Source organism: Rhyacophila brunnea, unplaced genomic scaffold (assembly GCF_057557595.1).
Source record: "Rhyacophila brunnea isolate RB1 unplaced genomic scaffold, BYU_Rbru_1.0 scaffold_1, whole genome shotgun sequence".
Classification (NCBI taxonomy): Eukaryota; Metazoa; Arthropoda; class Insecta; order Trichoptera; family Rhyacophilidae; genus Rhyacophila; species Rhyacophila brunnea.
In genome coordinates, this window is record NW_028232751.1 from 17072661 (window position 1) to 17097453 (window position 24793).

At 33.2% G+C, this 24793-nt stretch overlaps 1 protein-coding gene across 1 annotated transcript in view; it reads left to right on the top strand.

The window, feature by feature from the left end:
- LOC147079542 (Krueppel-like factor 6) overlaps positions 1-24793 on the top strand; it is a 530192-nt gene that overhangs the window by 100659 nt on the left and 404740 nt on the right. The gene's annotated exons all lie outside the window — the stretch shown is intronic.

A 24793-nucleotide genomic window follows, 5' to 3' on the forward strand; every position in this document is an offset into this window, starting at 1 on the left:
TATAGGTAGCAGTGGCGAAGGGTGGAGGTAGGCTGTTAAAATCTACCATAAATAGTGCATACTAAACTTTGTCAGTCATACATAGATATTTGTTTTCATTGAACTAAGACTACAATTTACAGATGGTAGTAGTCAGTTTTTAAAATTTATTTAAACGCTGCGAAAACCGAACTATGACAGATAATAATCAAATATATTTATTATTTCATGGTATGATAGTCTTCACATTTTTAACTGGTGTCAGTGAAAAAACAATAAATAAGTACTGTCTCATAATAAAATAATTGCCTAAAAATATTAGAAACAATATACAATACAGATTATTATTATATTCCTGATATTAATGTATTTTCATCCATGCTATTTAAATGCATATAAATACGCATAGAATAACAGAATTCTAAAATAAAAAATCCCAAAATCTACTGTTTTTTCAAAATGACAGACCCAATATCCAGCATGTTACAACTTAAAAAAAACCTTTTCGGCCCATAGTCCTCGGCTAGATTCGCCTGCTAATAGCTAAACAACGCAGCACTGACCTGCGCAGAAGCAACTTACTTTCGTGCGCATATAGAACACCAATCGCTGCGTCGCTGTGTATGAAAAGTCTGTTTTACACGATACAATAGTATATTTACAGTTTTAAAATGAATACCCCATCTCTATCGGGTTTTACAAAAAACCTTTACAAAGACAAGCATGATAAAATATTGTTAGACTGAAAACTTTCGAACCCACCCGAACTTCAAAAACGTCATGTTTGTGCTGTCTTGTTATAATCTTCTCCTGTTTTCATCTTCCAGACTTTTCCATCCTGTTCCAGTTCTCATCCACAGTCAATCCAACTTATTCGTGGTTTACCCATACGACATTTCCAATGTGGTATCCACCTGGCTATTATGTTTGGTGTCTTGTCGTCTGGCATTCTTTCAATATAACCACCCCCCCCCCCCACCGCAGTCTATGCGACTTACAGACTTATAAACATCTTGAGTAATCATGAATAATTCATGTTTATAATGAAATTTGTAATAGTAGGGACCTACCAAGTTTTAATTTGAAATCATATTTGACTGCACAAGTTCCCGTTAAATCAATTTTATTGACGTTCATCTATAATTAATGTATTTGATTGTGTGGTTTTAGCCTCAAAAGCATATGTTTACCTGTATATTCTTATATATTGCTGGTAAATTACATCACTCACCTATATCATCGTATAACTATGTGCACTGAGCACTATTATAAATTATGTTACCCACAATGTTATGCCATCTAGTAATGATAGCTGATATTCTAATCTAATCTAATATAACTTTCCATAAGATTGCACAGTGTTTTACAATGTAATGTACCTAGTATATTATATAGTTAACGTTGCTGGGTACCTAATCGGTAGAATTGTGACGAATAGTTAACCACATTTTAAACCACGTAATGTAAACCGTATTAACTAATAGTATGTATATCTGCACTACACGATTATTGTAATCGTTATACTTGTAGCATTTAGCTATGTAAATATATTATTTTGGTACTGATAATCATATAATGAAATATGTGTGTCTATATGGGTATGTTAATTCGAAAGCTTTTAAAACGCAAACTGTTGACATTAGTGCCTAGAGAAATCTTGGTTAAATTGTTACAAGCTACTTTTGACTCGTGTGAGTCTGAGTTTTGAGTCGACGCTGAGTAGACTGTTGTGCGAGATGAGTGCATCTCAAAGCGTGGGATGCACATATGTACATATTATATATATAATACACACCTATTACCTACATACCTACCTTGCTAAACAAGTTCTGCTTAACTCGCCGAGTGGGAAAACAAGTATCTAACGTGTAATTTAAGAATGCAGGACATTTCTGTTGTGTTGTAATAGAATACGAATGTACGTAATGCGTAAATCAGAATCTCACAATCATTATTCTTCTGTCCGGTGAAGGCCTCCTAAAGTACTATGCAGAGTATACATGTATGCATGTATCTAATTATGGTTTTATATCGTCAATACTAAACTTCCTAGATATATACTGTAATGTATTTTGGATGCAGTGACGTCCCGTGGGAGTAGATAGGGCGTGCGTTGCATTGGAACGGCACATAATAAAGTGCTCTACAGCCTACCTGCACCCCTCCCTACCGGTGCATACTAAACTTTGCAGACTTACTTATTTGTTTTCATTTAAATGAGAATACACATTGCAGATGATGTTTTAGTTGGGGCAGGGTTTAATAATTGAAGTTTAAAAACTAACCAACGCCATGTACAAGTTGTATTCTTGGTTCAATCACCATTTGCTCTGTCGCTTTGAGCAGGGTTTGATTTGATTACGTAGGTACCAAGCTAACAAAGAAACCACGTAAAATAATGCCAATTTATTACATAAGTAGACGAAAACATTTTGGTATGCGTATATAAACATGCGTTGGTAATACGCCACATTATAGGGTTTCTGTAAATGTAAATTAAAAGTAAAACAATTTAGATTTTAATAGAACTACCGTATACGGCGTCTGCCTATATACTTTTCTAGGTAACTAGTTTTATTTAATAAAAGATTAAAGATTATACTCATAAGTCTCTAACACAACATTGGCTCATAGATTGATATTTTGTTTCATTTCGTTGATAGTGTTTTCCCACGGCTATTGAACTGAGAATTTCTTGGAATAAAATACATCTTGAATCTTTATAACATAATCCAGAACATTGTCGAATGATTATATTTAGTCTCTCTCTCTCTCTCTCTTCTGCTAATGGCATGTAAATGAATGCATCATGCACAGATTTTATGGACTAAACTTTCTTTCAATAATATTTTTGCGCACGCACACATGCTTCAGGGAGGAGTGTATATGAGAAGCTGATTGCCGTACATAGTTTATTCGAGAAAAGCTTAAATAAAATCGATAAATTGAAAGATTTATTATGTTATTTTTATACTATGTAATAATACTTATAAAGGCCTACGACTACATTTGTAAATTGGTAAGTACCTACCTACCTACAATATCATCATGATTCCTTTTTAAATTGTCTTTATTTTATGGAATAGGGAATATTTTAGGAGATTTTTTGTGTTGATGTAAGAGTACCCACTAATATTATTGCTGACCAGACGACATTTTGAAAAAAGTATTTTGTACCTAGGTTGGTATATCAAATTCAAATTTGAACACGTCATAATCTACAGTAGATAGGTACATATTATTATGTAGTTTGGAACGATGTAACTGATGTCATTGATAAATGTTCACTACCCACGAAAGACCTATGTTTAGTTAAGTATTTACTTGTAGGTACGTACTCAATCTTACTAAATACTCGCACTGGTATTTAGACATAGTTATCTAGAAATGTGAAACTACCTTCGTAATGCCAAGTACAAATGAATATTAATAAGTACCTACATATTATATGCATGAACAAATAATGAATATTATATAAAAACTGTTCTAAGGTTGTATAAAACAATTGGAGACCATTTAAAATGTTCTGATACAAGTGTCCGTGTTGTTTTCTACTCCATCGTGGATGGAAAACATTGTTCACGTACAGATGTTCTTGGTCTGAACTAGGGATATCTATAAAATTCACGGAATTGATACGTACGTACTAAAATTATTTATTTAGAAAAAAGAGTATTATGGCATTACAACGATCGGTCAATACGCTATAATACATGTTATAGCCCCGCAATTTAAGCATATCTTTATATTATTCTTATCAAGTATTAATAAGCAGCATAATGAATATCTGGAAATGTGTTTGATAAAGATTTCATTTATCGCACCATTGATCTATCAATCGAAAACTTCCGGAATGCAATGCATTTTTACCGCTCATTATTTCAAACTTCTTCCTAACGGATATTGTTTTATATGTATCCACTTTCCTCATCAAAGTAAATGTATAATAATGCCATGCGTCATATTTGGTTTTACCTATTTAGAATCAAAATACCTTTTCAATTCAATTTAAATTCAACCTTAGGGAAAGACGCATCGACTGCATTCAGTGTATCAAATCAGATTGCAAAAAGTTATTCTCTAAAATAATATAATCTGCTATATACCTATATTATATACTTATTACATATATTATTTAGCTTTTAATAAACTCAGTTTAAATAAATATAGAAGGTTTTTAGACGAAAATGATCCCGCCGTTCCCATAACACACATAATAAAGACAAATTATAAAAATTACTTAATTAGGTACAAATAACAACCAATATTACAATAAAGTAGAAGGGAGAGTATATGCTTACGTATGTATATATTAAAATGAAATGATAAATAATACAATTATAAATTTAACTTATTAAACATGTCCACAATTATGATTAATGATATAGGTACCTAGTTATAAAAAAAAACAATCAAATAGGTTAATCGCACGATACACAGCATCATGAAACATCACATCCGTCCTGCGACGGGGTATCATGAATACTGCAGAGTTACGAGTAATATTGGTGGGAACAAGAAAATTAATATTTGCCAGTATAGACGGATTGTAAATGAACCCACGATGAAGTAAAAAGAAAATAATTATAATATACCTAAACTGTAATGTATCTATGTGTACGATTCTTTTGACATTTCATTTTGTTCATGTAATAATTTTAAAGTTGACTTAGTACTAATTGAGTTGAACGACCGTTGTCAACAGCTGATGTGTTTCAGAGGCATTTTATTAAAATGTGTTTTAATAATCATTATTAATTACTGTGACCAGGCTTTTAAAAGGGCTTAGAATTTAGATAAGTATTGAAATTTTAATTGATATTACGATGTGTTTGTTACAGTATGAAATGGACCATTCAAACATAAATTTAATCACTTCTAGTAGAGTGAAAATGGATTAAGTAAGGTATAATAAGTATCCAATTAGACTTTTGATAGCATATTGATTGGACTGCAGTGCTTATTTTCTATGTGATAGATGTCACGCATACGTACGTCGTTTTTACTCATTCATTTATATATTATTATATTGCTTCATATACCTACATATTTTAATACTTATTAGGTACTTGATGAGGAAACACTTAATTAATTATTTTGTAATTTGGCTAGGAGGTACTTACTTATATGTGATATGTGCATGTTCTCGTACTGTTTGTAATATAAAACCGATTCTAGCTAACTTAGCTAGGTAATGTGTAAAGTATATTAAATTAAATATCAGTACTTCTTGTAATAATATTTACCTGATATTTATTACGCTCTTTACATAAAATAAAGTCTTACGACGATATATTGTTTTATTACAGAGAATTCAAACTGCGGCTAAGATAATAATTTCACTCAATGCTGTAATATACTGTCACCCCCTTCTATACCGCGCCTCCAATGATTTTAATTATTATTAAGTACCTAATTGAAAACACTTTCCACAAATGAAACTTACCTATGTATTTGCCACAAGTGTCAGATTTCATGTTACCTATATTTCCAGTTCTCACTATAAACCATGTAGGTACTCAATATTTACGCTAATACTTACTCAACATATCTTATGTTATTTGATGTATTTACACATTTACCTACATATCCAGTTAAGTAATTATATTTATGTTATTATGCTTAATCCCACGATGTCTTAATTATTTCTTGAGAGAAATAATATATAAAGAGAGAGAACGAGCTCAATTAAATCATTGGAAGTATAGGAAGTAAAATACGAATGTGTATAATATGTATCTACTTACCAATGTGAAAATGTATATTTGAGTAGGTACCTACATATTTATTTAATAATTTACTTTAATAACATACTTACCCTTTTTAGCTCACACTAATTGCATCTTACTAGGCAAAGTGCTTAATATTTTGTAGGTGTGTAGGTAAATATTATTGTTAGGTGAATCTGCTTATTAGTTACTTCAAATACTAAAGTAAGTACTAAATATAGATATATACATCAAGTTATGAGATTTACACAATCTATTGGTCCGCAGTAGCAAATTGATAAACAAATAAAAACAGTTGTGTTGACAACTGCAGTCAATTTTGTTCTCATCAAATGCGATGAAATTTTAGAACATACCTAATAATTTTAGATGGCAAGCAAGTAAGTTAGTATGGAATAGTTATAATTATTGTGTTTGAAAGAAAATGGTGTCAAATACTTGCTAACTGTTTGTTTAGAAACTTTTTCACACACATCTTTAACGCAACATAGAATAATGTGAGTGAACCTTTCACACAGTTACGTATTTAGAAAACTGTCTATGCGAAGCTCATTGAAAAATATTTAACTAAGCTATTTTTTTATTTACTAAAAAATAATTTATAAGTATAATCGTTTATTTCATGGTAAAATGTGACTGTATATAATTTTCCTTTGTGGGACGTCACGACTGAGGAATCGTGGTTAGTGTGATTTGGATATCGGATATTTCCCTCCACACCTTGATTCCACCCACATAACAAATTAATAAGATATAAATCCAAATATTGAAGCCAATGAGGCCATAAAATGCTTGAAATACCTCATATGTTCAAATATCACCAATATTGAATGTGCGTTTTGGTGACATGACAAACTTTTAATGCATAGGTGTACAAACTTAAGTATTTTAAATAACATTCTTTAATACGTCTTTACGTTTATTTCATGTTTCTCCCACTCGAGAATTAAACATTGTTAACTACCACAACCAGAAGTTAACGAACGTCCCATTTGGCCTGGTTCCACCATTTCCACAGTCAATAGTGTCTAATGAAAACCCCGTGGCACTCTTGATTTAGCCCGTTCAACTGGAGTTAGCATATCCAGATTGTCTTGCGGGGTATGTGACCAAAATTCTATCTCAAAATGTCTATTTCGTTTGTTGCATACAATACGAATAACGATAAGTTTAATATAGGTAATCCTATTAATAAATACATTGTATTTATGTATGTCAAACACCACCATTAACATATTATCTAGATATCTACATGCCTCTAAATATAATAAGTATCATTTATAAACATACAGTTAAAACGACAGCAAAAAAATTATCAGTCGACGGTCCCTACGTTAAACTCGGACATTTACAAAAACACAATTTTACAGAACTATTCGATGTAAGAATTTTTAGAACTTCCATATTTTTATTAATTCTTATTTCTTCCTCGGCCATATCTGCCCCTTAGTTGGAGAATATGGACACCACGCGGCGCCTCCAAGAATCCCACTCTTCTTGCTTCGTTCCAGGTCAAACCAGCATCACGTAGCTCCGTCGTATATACTCTATAGATAGTATTTAGCGGCCTTCTAGGACGCCGGAATCCGGTCGAAAGAACAGTCAAGCCAGGTTGAGGTTCTCTTTTGGCATCCGCAGCACGTGGCCGAGCCAGGTCCAACGTCGCCTCTTTACTCTCAGCGTGATGAGAGGCTGCTTGGTGCGTTCTCTTATCTCCTTGTTGCTCCTAAAGTCATACCACCCGCTCACCCATTATCCGTCGGAAACATCTGTTTTCGAAGCTCAGTATACAGTTGCTCTGAGCCTTCGTAAGGGGCCATGATTCGCTACCGTAAAGCAGCACGTGCTGACGGTGCTGCTTTATTACTTATTTTTCTTTCGAGCATGTCCGATCATATGGGCCTCCACAGAGTGGAGGTTTTGTATTAACAGATTTTATTTTTACGAGAAATGGATGTCGGCCACTTGCTCAACCTATTAGGTCCATACTCTGACTCATATACAGATTGAAAAACAATATGACTGTGTACTTGCCAGACCCAGGATTCGAACCTGGGACCCTCGACACTATAGACTGGCGCTTACTAGACACCTGAAATTCATAGAATATTATAAATACTTTTTCACAATTTATTTAAGTACCTACACATTATTATATTTTTTCATAATTACATACTTTTGGTAGAATTGTAGTTGTCTGACTTTATATCTACTTTCAAATATTCATTAATAAGATAACTACCACATGTCATTGTCAATTCTATTTTTTTTACTTAAATACACCATCAGCACTAGTTATAATAGTTTTTACCAAATGTAGGTATGTAATTTTCAATAATAAGTATAGTACTTTATTTGTCTCATATTATTGCATTACGAGCGTAGCCAGTTTTGAAAAGCGCAACTCTTACGAGGAGAGAGGTACCTATGTCTCATTTTATTAGTTGAACTATGGTTAACTCGTTTATTTTCAATGCGGTTCATTTTTTTTCATGTCACTGGTGGAAATTCTCGTATTCAAAACATTATGAATTCTTTTAACTTTGCTTGTTTTGCCATTAGCGACAGCAAATGTAAAGTTACTGCGAGAAAGCCCACTCCTAACTGGTTAGTGGACACGTCAACATGATCTATTGACAAAACAGTTCATGTCATGTTAGGAGAATTTTTATGCTAGACCCGTGCGATGCTGGAAATATCAATAAACTAAAAATACCCACAATTAAGTGGGTACTTACCTAGATATTTTTAACTTTTACTAATCGTATATCGTAAAATGGATAGCACTTGTCAAGATTCAACATCAGAAATGAGAATTATCGAAATTTCGTAAAATTCATTTCCTGAGGCTGGAGACTGACCTTTCCTGGTTATTTCTCGAGAATTCTCGAGACGAAATTTTTTTATTTTTATTTAAGTATATGAAACTATTCAATTTTCCTAATAAGTATAGGTACACGTGTTTTCGTATGTAATACTTAAAATATTGCAATTTTTTGTTGTACATAATTAAGTAGGATTTATTAGGTACACACAGATAGATATGTATATCATGGAATAGCTATAATTCATCAATAAAACTGTTTAGTTAGTCAAAACATTTTTAGTAGGTTTTAATGTTAGTAAATAAATATGTGTATAAAAATACACATTGTAACAGTTGTAAAAGTACCTAAGTGGTGTTTAGCTACCAACTTATAACATGTGATTTTCCTTGTATGTAATAGGTACCTACTATGTAATTTATTTACCTGAAATGAATCAAAATAATTTAACCAAAGAAATATAGGTAGATGCTTTATATTATTCTAACATGGTTTGTAATACTAAATACTATTATGTACTTAAACAAATAGGTATGACTCGGGTTTATAAAATAGTTGCCATTATGAATACAAACGATATTAAAATAATATGTATGTAGGTATGTCTAAAATGAGAATTTTGATGTGAAACAATTTTAACACAACACAATACAAATTTGTATGTGATTCAATTGTTAAAATTAAATCGTTTAAGCCACATAGAATGTACCCTTAGGATATTAATTGTGTTCGAAGTTCATTGAAAAATATATTTGACATGTTTTATTTGTTTAGTTTTGTTGGTTACTTGCCATGATAGATAATAATTTTTATTGTGATCTAAAATGAAGGTTAATAAAAAAAAAATAGCAACGAGGTACGTAATAATTTCGTTTTTGTTGTTTGTGATATATTTAAAAATGCCATTTCGTATCAGTTAACAATGTCCTGAGACCAAAAATTCTTATTGAACACCAAATCAACCATGTCTTAGGCCCAATTGTTTTCAAAAATAAGCTAAATACAGATTTTGTACGAATTGTCATAATATGACATTGTTTGTCATAATACTCAAAACTCAAAGAAAAAGATACTTAATCTTTTTCTTTGAGTTTTGAGTATATTTATAACATAACACCGATATTCTTAAAACAATAAAGCAGTAGGAACGTTCACATTAATGGTATACAAAAAATCGGTTCTTGTCAAGGCCTTAACAAAAACGAACCATAATACGAGTGAGAGAGCATTCGTCACGCTTATATCTCCGCAATATGCGTTAGAGTAAAATATAATTTCTACGCCTTAATTAAATATTTCTGGTACACGTTGCCGGTAAATAGTGATTTGGATGACTATGGTCATTTAAAAATTGCGAGCACGTGTTGCTCAAATTTATTGTTTTTGTTTCATATATAAAGTTAGTGGTAATTATTTTTAGTTAATTTAGTAGAATATATCGTCACTGTTCTGGCAGAAGACACTTATTCTAAAAAATGACATATTGAGTTAGTTATACCAAAATGTTCCTTATTTCAAACTTTACCGTCTGGAAACCTTCTTAATAAATAAACAGTCTTTATTTTAAAGTCATCCTTTTTACGATTACTTAATAAACTCACTGACATGATAGACCATTTCAAACATTTTAACAACTTCAAAGTCAAATTACTAGAAACTAGTATTCTCCAGTTAGTGTGTTCTGCCAGAACAGAGACGATATTATTAAGTTATTAATAAGTAAGTAGGTAAGAACATCGGTTTAGGAATAAAGTTTTTTTTAATTCTTTTTGGCTTACTAATATTGATTATTTGTTTTGCTACATATTTCTGGCTGTGTATTTACTACTAGTTATAATATATGGATCGATCTTATGGTAGGTCTATAGTCTGAAACAGTTATTAACACCAATAACTCAAAACACAATAAAGTTATCTGTATTATTTATGAAGTCATGAAACAATCTATACTGTATATTTAAATAAATAAATTAATGGTTTGCTGTGATAGAGATGAGGCGCGGTCATGTAGTAAGTGGGGAACGACCTGTCGATTTTCGTAGTAGTCCGTTGCACGCTACGTAGTGTACGAATGTGAAATGCAGTCCTCAGTGCGTAATTCCGTGTCCACACTGGCAACAAGTTGCTGGCAACCTCGTTAGATTTTACGATAATTTTTATTTTATAATGATAATTATCGTAAAGTTTAATGAGGTTGCCAGCAACTTGTTTCAGTGTGGACACGGCATTATAACCACCGTTGATTGTGGTTTGCGACTGTCTACAATCATCTTAAAAGTTCGGTGGATATGTATAAATTGATTCTGTTTATGGGAAATAAATACTTTTAGTAGGTATCTACGTATATGATTTTAATATTCTTGGTTAGGCCGGGTACCTACAAACTGTTATGTTGAAAGAATAACTACCTATTCTTAGGACCTTTAGCAAACTTTAATACATTTCTTACTCAATCTTCGACTGGTTTCCGTACATGGTAATTAGAACACAACCGCACCAAGAATACATAGGTAGGTACTATAAATAACCACGTGTGGGAGACATTAAAACACCGACATTATTACGAGAAAGTCCAGATAGGCTTGGTAATTATTCCTATAGTTTTAGTTTTAGATAGTGAAAACCAATTGCAAAATAGTGTGATGATATTTAACATAGTTAAGTAAATAATAAAAGACAAAATTTAACGATGGTATTATTTTCGTTCGCCAATCAACTGGTAGATAATTTTGTTAGGTATAATGTAAATTGGTATAAAAAAAAAAATTTAGTCGACTCATCTCACCTCTCGAGTTCAGAGTTTATTTTATTTATTGTAATAATTTTTATTTATTAGTCATCGTGAACTACTTATTAAATCGGCGACTGGAAAGATAACACAACTTTTTCGTTGAGTAATCAAATAAATTGTATGTAGTTACATAATATTACATTTCGCCGTAGCACATGTCACCGTGATTAAAGTTAAAGTTGTCTTTATATATTGTTCCAATTTTATCAGATTCAATAAAAACATTAATTTGTTATTTGATAGGCATGACTTGATGCTCTCGAGCACATGTATATTAATATAATATGCGAAGGAGTCGGAAGCCAACAGCGGTGGAGTGAGGTTGTACAACTTCGCTTGCGGATTCGGGACGCTATTCGCCTGGTTACTCGCGAACGGTTATAAATACGGGATACAACAAAAATAATATTGTTTGTAAATGAATTTGACAATAAACTCAACATGTGTGGTCCCATGTGATTTTGACAATCAGTGCCAGTGCTTGAGAAAAAGTGAAAAATATTTATTGTTGCACGGATAGTGCACTTTGTGCGGGGAGTGCGTCAAACGCTGTGAAGCGAGGGGTTGTCCACACTGTTTTTTGTTCACACTGTTGCGCGAATTCCAAGACCGCGTGAACGGCAAAAGCAATAAAATGGAAAACACCACGATGGAAGTGAATGAAACCAAAAAAACGAAGAAGAAAAGAAACGATGATGAAGAGGAAGTGGTTGGAGAAAAAGAAGAAGAATGGCAGACGGTGACCTCTGGAAAAAAACCCAGAAGAGACTCTGGGGTCACTCCAAAGGGAAACCAAAACATCGTCATGATAGCGACGGGAAGTAAAATTCCATTAAAATTGAAAATAGCGCAGATGCTGCATAAGGCAGGAGTAAAAGTACAGAAAATTTACAATAAAAATTTAAAGACGTACATCCAAGTAGAAGACGAAAAAGAAGCAGATAAAGTGAAACAAGCTGGAGAACTCAAAGATCTCGGTTTTGTGACCAAAGAGAATGACTCCTGCTCTTATGGAGTAATAAGAAAAGTCGATATTGATATGGACCTCCAAGAACTGCAAATGGAAATCAAAAGTGATGCAAAAGTAATCAACCTTAAGAGGTTGACAAGAAAAGGTGATACAGGAGAGCTGACAAAGACCTCGTCAGTCAGTATTAAATTTGGGGAGAAAATATTGCCGAGAACAATTTACATATATGGAGTCTCTTTTGCTGTAGAACCGTATGTATTCAGGGTTATGCAATGCTACAAATGCTGGCGATATGGGCATATCGCGAACAATTGCGGACGTACAGTAGAAACGTGCCCTAAGTGTGGTGAAAACCACAAAACCTGCGAAAAAAATGAGGAAATTACGTGCATCAATTGCAAAGGTAACCACGCGGCAAACAGCCAAAAATGCCCAAAGTGGCAAGAGGAAAAGAATTGCAAAGAAGCAATGAAAAAAATGAACATACCTTTCAAGGAAGCAAAAAAAAATATGTTAAATAATAGCTATGCTGACATATTAAAACAAAAAAAAATCGTAGAAAGAGATGAAAGCGAAACAATTCAAAAAACTAAGGAAAACAAAAAGAAAGAAGAAGCGGTGGTAGAAGCTTCAGGCTCAACAATAATATATACAGGTAGTAGCGTAAAGCCTACAAAAAATAAGAAAAATTCAAAGGGGAAGACAGAGGTTAACGCGATGGGAGAAATTATGAAAGTCTTGCTGAAAGGGGGAGACTGGCAGCAGATCATTAAACAACTAATAATTAAAGCAGTGGACTGGGTATGCAAACAATTCAAAGAAGGACACTTAAAGGAAATTCTAGGGGAGGTTCTGGAGCAAAATGGATAATAAAAAACAAATTAGGATTTTACAATGGAATGCCAGAAGTATGAAGCAAAAAAAGGATGATATAGAACTCTACTTAATAAGACAAAAAATTTCAATAGCATTAATCTCAGAGACTTGGCTGAGGTCTGAATTAGACTATCTGAAATTCAATGATTACACGATGTATCGAAAATACAGAAGGGATGGATACGGAGGAGAGCGATTCTGGTGCATAAAACACTGGCGTCTAAAGAAGAAAGAAAGAAAGACGGAAGAGCTAGACAAAATAATTATAAAGCCATTTAACAGAATAGGAGTGAGGACCTGATCGAAGGATCCCCTTCTAGAAGAGAAGAGGCGATATGACAGCGAGTCGCAGTCAAAGCCTCGGTAAAATCACAAAAAAAAAAAAAAAAATATGCGATATGATTGTATTTATAATTTACTTGCATATCTACCTATTTTCTTCTATCTTTGAATGAATTTGAGCTCAATATAATACGGAAATCTATTTCCGATACAACATCGAAAGATGAACTGTCATACGGCTAACTGCATACGTACAAATTTTCGGACATATGTGTATGCAACGGAAACTGATCAATCATCGAATGTTTTTGCTATTACAGCGTTTCCGATTTGTATCGATATTTTTTTTTTAATCTCACAATAAGTACTTAGCTTGTATATTCTTTGCCAGGCATGTCCAAATTGAAGTAGGCTGTTATCTACAAAGACACACTACCATTTTTCAACTTCAACAAATGTATTATAGTATTTAGCTGATGACACTCAGGCGCTATATGAATAACAATACCTATTTGTCGTTCACCATTAGGTACTCAAGATACTGAATTTCCCATTCGTTGTGAAAATTATTTGTAAGTATGTGTATTTTGGACACTCATATTCAAACTATTATTATACTGAAGAAAAATACCTAATGCGCGACGGCAAGAGAAACCACGCCATTGTTTAAAGCGTGGATATTTATATATTCTCTTTCTCTAACTCCTGCGGGAGACTCTATTTGATGCAGTACGAATCAAGTGATGTAATGAGGTTTCAAGTCAGCTGATCAATAACTACTTTGTTTTCCCACCACCACCCGTCATGTATGTACAGCCGTGTATATGCACGGCCGCCTTCCATCACGCTATTAACGTGTCTAAAAGAAGTGATTTTAAGTGGTCATTCTGTCCCGAAACGGAGCCGCACGGGACTGATGCTACAACCATGCACCACTGTGCTTATTAAAGAAGAAAGTTAAGAAAGGAAGAAAATGATCAATGAACTATGAAACATAAGAATGGTTAATTTGTTCCCTTCAAAATCTAATTGAAATCATATTTATGTAGGTATATTATTACTAAATGCCTTCGCCTATTAAATTTATATGAGACTATATTATTAAGACCGACAAATATATCTAACACGTAATCGTTGTACGTGCCTGTTTTAAGCGATTGTGCTAAATGTTGACAAATAATTTAATATGCTGTCATTCAAAAAATAAATAAAGATGTTATCATTAAAGAAATCTGGAAATTTGTTTTGTACGTTTCGTTTATAGGTATCCTGACTTAAAATAAGTTAGATTATTTTGACCATTAGCCCCGGCTTAAGTGCTTATATCGTTGACATGGTTGACATTCTTTCACTACTCTTCCTATTATCCTGTCAGGCGCATTGTTTTACTTATTGATAACAAAAAGAGGAATGCTTTCTTGATTTTTGGTAGCAGAATGAAACTAAAATTTCACTTACTGTCTGTGTTTGTTTAATGTATCGCACATAAATATAGTCTTACTGGATACAGCTAGTTTTTTTAAAATATGCTTATTGTAAACAGAGAAATGTATATAAAATAGAAATAGAAAAGTTTGCAATACATATTATAAGTTAGAAACATGCTCTTACGGTAAAGCAACGATTAAATTAATTGATTCTTCATAAATCAAGCCGTGAAATCGAGCTGTCACGTAAATTTGACTAACAGTGAAATATGAAAGGAAATCATATTTGACACTTACACAACAAAGGTTATTAAATATGAATGTATTGTACCTAAGTACATATATGAATAATACATATGTTGTCCTGATAAGTAAAAAGACAGTGTTTTTTTTTATTGTAGTGAAATGAGAACCCAAATTTTCTATATTTTCTTTTATAGTAGTTATGTAAAATAATTATTAGATTGTTTTGACATAATCTCTAAATATACAAATAGACAAGAGTACATTTTAAAAGTTCTGTCAAAACAATCTAATAATTTTACATATTAGGTATATGATAAAGGGTAGTTTAAAATTTGGGTTCTCATTTCATTAAAACTAAAAACATTGTCTTTTTACTTAGCAGGGCAGTATGGGAGCCAAGTGTTATCTTTTAAATCTATAGGTACATAATGAAATGGGTAATGCAGATGTTAAAGAAAACACTGTAATATCGGTAAGTTGACAAACATTTATTACGAGATGAAAGCTATATACCTAAGTCTAATTAAAATCAATGCAAAAAGAAGATTCATGTTATTTTTAATAATTATTGAGACATGTGATCTTTGGTTCGCAGAAAAAAATATACTATACTAGGTAGGCATCTGGGTATATTTTTTAGATTTTCAATAATTTCTATAAAATTAATTTGCTTAACGAATTCATTTTCGATCCAAAAAATTTTAATTAAAAAGTTGGTGATTTTCTTTTTAAAAATATCAAAACAGGCACGTGTTGCTTATAATGCAATAAATGAAATGATAGTTAGACTACCAATACAAAGGTCAATATTTTATAAATAAAGTTTTTTGTCTTCTGTTACTTAATCTTATTCAGTCGACTGACCCGCCTCGCTGCCCATCCTCATTAAACCCTGTCAAATTTATTATTACTCGTAGTTATTCCATACTGCATTGTTTCATGATGTCTCTCATCTTGGTCATGTTCCCTCGTGACTTCCGTGAAATTTCATAATCTTTTGAGCGAATTTCCACCCTTCGCGTTCCTCTGCTGCTCTTAGGGCAGAGTGAAGGCTGCCCCCAGTATGCTCCTTCACACCCAAAAGCACCAGTTTCTCCAGGTTATCCGGTCCGCATCGAATAATAATATGTCCAAAATACTATAGAATCTGTCTCAAATAGGGAATCCAATCCCGAGCCAAAATTCTGATCCCGGGATTTCGGGATTACAATTTGACAATCCCCTGGTCCCGGGATTGGGATTTTTTTCCATTGTTAATATAAAATTTTTATATTTACAAATAACATTGATAAAATCGGTCAAAAATAAATCTAGTATAATTTATACTATTTAAGACATTTATTGTTAATATTGTATACGTTAAATCTTGGAAATACACAAGTTTAATGGAGTAAATAATATTGTAATATAAATAATAATGTGAATTTAATATGAGATTGCTATTTCTGATAGTAAAGACATAATGAATAGATCAGCGAGATTTAAAATAGTAAAGCAAATAATCATGGCGTACTTATGGCCTTTCCGCTTCATAAATCTAATTAGTCAGCCAAATATGAAACTGCCGTAAAACGTATGATATCATGGTGGAATTACTTTGTTAAAAGTGCGAAGCATTGTTTTTTTACCAATCTTTCTCATTTTTAATAATCTATGTGAAAAAATAAAATGAATCGGCAACCTACACATCAAACTTCATTCAAACTCAGTTTATTTCTAATGTAGTTATTTTATATTAAAAGTATTTTTTCTGTTATATTTTCCATAAAAATTGATAAAAAAATCAATCCCGAAATCCCGGGATTATGTTTATCAATCCCGGGATTCATAGGTATCGAAAATAGCTCGGGATCCCGGGATTGGATTCCCTAGTCTCAAACATATTGTCCAGAGCCGTTCCTTTATCTTTAAGTCTCTGGAATCTGGATGATTAACTGGTTTGCTATGTGTTCGCACCGAGCATTCGGTGCCAATAGCACATTTCGAAGGTATCAATATTATCTTCCGATCCCTTGCCCTCAGGGTCCATGAGTCAACACTGTACCTATATGGAGAACACAGATCTTTTCACAAGCATCATTTTTGTAGTACCTAATTGAAATTCCTCTATCCTTCCATATAGTGGTAAGACGTGTCATCACATTTTTTGCAATCTGTGTGCGCCTTCTTATCTCTGCTTCAAATCCACCTTGTCCACTAATGGTCGATCACAGATACACAAACTCGTCCACTGTTTTTAGGTTATAGAGTAGGTACTTGCTGCTGGTAGAAGGGTTGCCTGACCAGTAACCATTTATTAGGTCTTATTTATATTAATGAGGAGGCCATATTTGCGACTCTCTTCCTCTACCTGGTGTAGCAACTCTCTTGGTTCCCTTTCATCAGCCACGATTTGCGTAGTATCATCTGCGAGTCTTAATTTGTTTATTATGGTGTATGTGTATATAATGTAAAATAATGTATGCCAATAATATGTCCTTCATTTTATACCTTAATGGAAAGTTGTCAAATTGCCCCTAATCAGTTTCATCTTAAATATAAATAATTCATACAGATTATTACAAAAGAATTTATTTAAATGTTATTTTATCCTTACACTTTTTAGTATTCGAGTGTGTAAACTACCCACGTATTCTAGTTTCCAACAAAAACATTGGTAATCACGTGGATATGTTAAACCTGTCGAAAATCCCGTGGAAACTGAAGGTTCAATCACAAATTGATTTTGAGGCATTTCTACTGTGACAAAACGACTACCTAACAAGTTTGTGTCTGTTTTGTGTAATCTCTAACCTGAAACTGAAATTCTGTCTGTTGAAAATATCAGGCGCCCTCAATATGGACATATTTTGAAGCAGGCGCCTCTCGCGCCTGTATGATAAATAGCTACTATTACTTATAGATTTACAATTATTTTATCTTGGTTACAGACGTCATAATGGTGATCAGAGAAAATACGGACCCCCTGCACTTTCAGGTGTAAATATGCGCCCCCGACCCCCGTTATTAACCCGTAATACTCAGTGTTGCCAACTGTCATTCAAAAACATATGGCAGACACGATCAGAAAATGAATTAGGTGGCAGAAAAAAACGCTAGATTTCAAAGATATCAAAACAGTAAGTCATAATTTTAAACATTGTTTTGCGACAACAGAATACCTATATTGAAGTAGAATTAATTGTTATGCAAATAATAAATTCATTAAGTCTCACAACCAAAAATAATCAGCTACGACACTTTTGATCATCAGTCATCATTCATAACTTAAATACCTACCTATCGTACATTACATTAAAATTATTAGTAAGATATTATAAGGTTCAATAATGTTGAGTTTCAAGCAAATTTGTGTTATATTCTAGCTTTTTTGTTGACGATTTTAAGCTGTCTGCGGTGTCGAAAAACGTTAAATTTAACGCCGTATGCCAAATGCGTATTTTGCAAGCTAGAAAGATGTCAATCAAGAAATACTGTATATGACATGAAAAACGCCAAGCCGGCAACGCTGTTAACACTGCATACACAATATCGTAATCAAGATAATTATTATGATGGGTCTAGTCTTGGAGCGTCAACATTACAAAAATATCAAAAATAACCATTTTTATGATACTTTTAACCCGCCGAATTCTACCGATAGTTAACCGAAATATAATATCACGGTAAATTTTTAAACTATCTGTTTGGTACATTTAATAATATTAGGTACCTACACACCTACTTATTTATTATTTGGCTGCTGTTTATATGGCATAATATCAACTTACTTACTATATGAACAAAATAAATTGAATATAATATAAATTTGTCGTTAATAAAGCAGTTTCTGTTTCTAAATTAATTGTTCGCAAATTTTCAAATATTTGCACGCGTTTACTTTACCTACTATCTATTGGAACATCCAAAAATACCGGATATTAAATAAAATGCTTTTATAATAATATATTAAAATAATCAACGGTCACTTTCAAACTAATGGGTTATCGTGTTTTATAGCTTTTTGTGGAATATTCTTTTATCTCACTACCATTTCCGTTTGAACACAAGTGCATACTCACTATGCAATACTTCACGATAATTGAGCTGTGATTCATGAGTCATGACAAAAATATTTCTAAACAACTAACTGAGAACTGCGTCACTATAAGTATTAAGTAGGTATATCAAAAAGAAAACATCGGAAAACATTGATATCATTTTACTCGCTCGACTGGTTTCCATTAAAGCATATTATTAGTATCCAGTAAACACTTCGTTTACTGGAGATCATCGTGAGTCATTTTATATTATAAGTACCTACTACAATGTTAACAATTTCGTTTACATAATATACCTACAATCGAAGGATTTTTGCCTACCTGCTATTCAATTTTGACGCCAGAGATCATAAGAAAAATACAAATATATACGATATTATGACCAGGAACATCAACACACATAGGTAGTCACAAATCATGATATCTATTATCAATGAGTTCATACCTAGCCAATTTAATGTATCGTCGTCAAGTTATTCTGATATAACGGTTGGCAATGATTTTTTTGAAATTTCCTGTGATGTCTTAATATAATCAAAGTATATTTTTACTATGCTACGACGAAATTTATATTATAACATAATATCGTCTCTGTTCTGGCAGAAAATACTAATTCGAGAATACTAGTTTCGAGTAATTTGACTTTGAAGTTTTTAAAATGTTTGAAATGGTCTATCATGTGAGTTTATTAAGTAATCGTAAAAATGATGACTTTAAAATAAAAACTGTTTATTTATTAAGAATGTTAAAGTTTAAAAAAAAGTAAAATTTTCTTTTTTTATGTTTATTTTCTTATTTGTTTAGAAAAAAACGAATTAGTGTTTTTTGCCAGAACACATTTTGTCTTTTTAAGCGGTACTGATTACACTAAGTGTTATTTAGTGTTTTCTGCCAGGAGAAAAATGCAGAATATTCTCAAGCTATTGTCATAGTTTTAGGGAAAAATTTTAGTACGTAAAATTATCTAGGTATTTTTATAAAAAAAATGAGATAAATACATACTGCAATAGTATATTCTTATAGAGCGTAGAGATTATAAGTAGGTACATGTGTAAATAGTGACTTGCAGAAGACATATTAATTAAGGGATTTACTATCATTGGTGGAAAAATAGCATCGTTAGAGTCATCATCATCAGTCTGAATCAATACACTGCTGGATGAAGCCCTCTCCAAGCTGATTCCACTTCTCTCTGCCCTGTGCGTTGCGTTGCCACGTACTTCCGCAGTAATTAACCATTTCATCGATCCAGCGGCCTCTAGGTCTATTTTGCAGACGTTTTGTACCTCTTAACCTCTGGATGACTACATTTGTCCATCGGTTGTCCCTTTTTCGAGCTATGTATCCATCCCATTTCCATTTGTGGTTTTTAGAGAACACTATTACATCGCAAACCCTTGTCTGTTCTCTTATACAATCATTCCGCTTTTTGGTCATTTCGCGTTATGCCCAGCATGCACCTCTCTATACCACGCTGTGCTACTATAAGTGTCTGGGTCTTTCCTTTACTTAGGGTCCATGTTTCACACGCACTTGTAACTACGGGAAGCAAACACTGGTTTAACATTTTGCGCTTAGGGCACGGGTCATTTTTGAAGACATTATTCAGACGATCAAAAGTTTTTCAGCCCAGCTTCACTTGGCGAACAATTTCATCGAAAATACATCCACCTACAGAGACCTTGTTGTCCCAGAAAATATCAATTGAGTTACTGCATATGCAGTGACGTTCCAAGACAAAATGCCGCCCCTAAGCAGTGCCGAAATGCCGCCTCATTTTTTTTATACCTACCGTATTTTTTATCATCCTTTCCTGACACCAATATCTAAGAAATGTGTTGTATGGATACATTACTAACAATACCTATACCACTAAATACATGTCTACTTCAATAGACAAAAAATATTGTGAGTCCACGGTTTCAGATACATTTTAAAATACACGTAACAACTTCCAAAGCTAGCGAATGACTGGCAAAAATATTTGTTTTTTTTTTTAAATTAGGGTATGTAAGTATGTAGGTACCTACCTATAATTCAAATGCAATTCGCTAATCTGCGCATGTGCGCAAGGACGTGACGTCCAAGGACAACGGAAGTAAACTAGGCATCGCGAGACATCGCGAACCCGGCAAAAAATTACAGTCCTATTAAACCTTTTTAGTAATTATGATTACACTTTGTTTCCAACCAGTGAGCTGATTTTTTTTAGGGAAAGATATTTCCGTTATAACTAAGTTTAGGTAGCTATTTCTATATATACCTAATGATTCTCCTCGATTGTCCGCTCTTCGGGTAACTGCCGCCCCCAAGCGACGCTCAATCTGCCTACCCCTACGAGAAGTCACTGTGCATATGGCTCTTGCAGACGAATCATAAAATAAATTGCATCTCTCATAATTATTACGAAAAAGTGTTTCAGCAGTGGCTTAATAGAAAATCAACCTTGTGCATGTAGTCAAGTTACGTGGTGATTCGTGAAAGGCATGACCACTTCTACGACTGGAAACATGACTTTCCTGGTTTCCTATTGCCTCGGGTAGATATATCACAAATGAAACAATTGCGTCTTTCATGTTAGAAGAGTCACGTGAGCTTTGTTAGTAGAAGCACATATTAAATTCGTAGTTAATTTGAACACGAAGTTGGGTGTACAGAGGGGTGGAGCCCATATGAGTCAAGACCTTCGGCCATGAGGTTCCTACTATGAAGAAGAAGAATGATGCTAACACCAAAGTAACCAATACACTGGCTGGATACAATGGCACCATGCCTATATTCTTGACAATGGCCAGCGTTAAATAATATACAAAGTCATACTGCATCTCTCATATACATACGAAACTAAGATGCTCACACTGTGTAATTGTAGTTCCAAGTTAAGTGGTGAGGAGTTGGATTCACGACTACTTCCGATGCTGCTACCGTGACTTTTCGTGTATTACTTGCTATCGTCTTAGGTAGACGAATTACAAAATAGACCGTGTAGGTATATCATATTGTGCAGGTGAATCAGAGGTGCGTTCGCGGTGCCCATCGAGAATGTGAGGAGTGAGAGCCACGTCGACTCCTTGGCATGGTGCTATATCTTTTCGTGTATATGTACTATCGTCTCAGGTAGACAAATTGCAAAACAAACTTTATATGATTCCGAAGAATCCGATGTACGCGCGGGATTCTCATCAAGTACCAAGTTAGGGAGGTGAGGATTGGGAGTCACGACCACTTCCCAACCTGGTACCATAACCTTTCGTGTATACTATCATTTCGAGTAGACAAATCACAAAAGTATGTCTCTATGATTATGTATACGGTTTGTTAGGTAACGCACCTGGACTACATGTAAATAATCTTTTTAATGTATTTTATACATCAGTGGCTTGTTGTCGATTTTGATTATAAAATAATAAATGTATAAATAAAAGGACTATGATGATTAAAAGCAATATTTATAATTGCTAATCAGGCTCTGTCAATCTCTCAGATCATAATATTGTTGTAGAATTGTAGAGAATATAGACACTAAGTCGCTTGCCAGTATAAGGTGAAAAGCAAAAATGGTCCTGGCAGAAAACACTAACTCAATTAGTTGTTATTTCCAGGCAACATTTCGTAATTTTTCATTTAGTGCGTTTGCAGAAAACTGTTTTTAGGTAAATGTATATTTTATAAAAATTAGTGTGTTTTTCCAGACGGTAAAGTTTGAAATAAGGAACATTTTGGTATAACTAACTCAATATGTCATTTTTTCGAATTAGTGTCTTCTGCCAGAACAGTGACGATATGATCTATATCAGATGTCACAATCGCTTCTCGTGTAGGGCATAATTCAATAATAATTAAAAATTGCCAAGGTCACATAGATACTTCTTGCTGATAATTTTTTTTTAAATTAAAAAGGTATTATTTCGATATAAAGATTGTGAATTGTGAATAATGTAATGTTTTACCTGGTATAATGAATGATTAATGACAACTATATACTACTGTATTTACGATAATAGTCCATGATTGCCATACCCGCTACTGCTGTACCTATAGTCCTATACCATATTATATAATATACCTAAATAATAACAGAAATAACTATACCGAGAGGCTTGCCGCTGTCTTTTGAAAGGATTCTTTGTATGTAGGTATACTATACTTATATCTATTTACTCAGATACATAATCATATCCACATGCAATATTGCCACCGCAAAATACAGGCAGTAAGAAAACAAAGCTGTACTGTTTATCCATTTGCGCCACTGTACAGCAAAATGTTCATTCATTGCTCGAAAACATTTTCATCAAACCTAAGATCATTGCCATGTTATTTGAAAAATTAGGCGTCTAATAACAACAGCTGATATGTCCACATATTATGCTCAATATCCAACAAAAAATACGGTCATTGAATACCCAATTTTACACTATAAGTAATTGGTAGATATATTGCCCTAAAATCACACGAATACAATATGTTTGAAACCTAATGATTTAGAGAAACAGATTATTTAGAATATTTAGATGATCATACGTTTTTATCTTTCATTGATATATTGGAAAAAGAGGATTAATCAACCCATAGAAAATATGCATAATTAATATAGTTCGAAAATAAAATACGATAAAAAAAGAAATTAATGTTAAAACCAACTATTTACGCCTGACGTACAAAAACCTAATTTCCCATTAATAATGAATAGTGGGGTTATAGGTTATTGTTATTTGACTCCTCAAATACCTACCTTTAGTAAATGAATTATCTAAATGACATTATACATCAGATTATATCTACAATCTCTCTTCTTGGTCGTACCCTCATGGCTGAGGATCGTGGCTACCTTTGAATTTTGCCATCCTTTGAGCGACCAAGACTTTCCATCCCTCTCGATCTTCATCTTCTCTCAGGGCAGAGTGAAGGCTAGCCCTAGTACGATCAATGCGCCGACGCTCTTCCTATGCTTCGCCTTCCCTGGAGGCCACTCAAAACCACCAGTCTCTCCAAGTCGACCGGTCCGCCCCGGACAAAATCTTCAAAAAACTGCAGAATACGTCTCAGACATATTCTCGAGAACCGTTCCTTTATCTGCAGTGTCTGGATGATTAACTGGTTCGTCCTGTGTTCTGTCCAATAAATTCGAAGCATTCGGCGCCAACACCATATCTCGAAGGAATCAATTACCTTCCGCCCTCTTGCCTTCAGGGTCCATGTCTCGAATCTGTATAAAAATATACAATACATAATATAAATATTTTTCTCAATATTTCCCGGAGAATAATATTTTTACCTACGTATATTTTTTTATTGTATCCAAATGCTGCCAACTATTTTACAACAACTACTGTATCTATAAATGTTTTTTTTATTATTATTTTTAAACCTACTTTTACTTCAAATTACCTTAAATTTTGAATATCAACCCCTGCCTCAACACATCCCATATTTTAATCTTTCAAGCATACCTAATTATACAAACAGATTGTGTAAGTAGCTAGGTACCTATTTACATTTTTGCTTCAACTTTAAATAGGGACGTTCTTATTTTCACATATTATGCAAATTATATGCATAATTATCGGTCATCATCAGTCTGGACCAATCAATACACTGCATGATAGAACGTCTTATATAAATAAT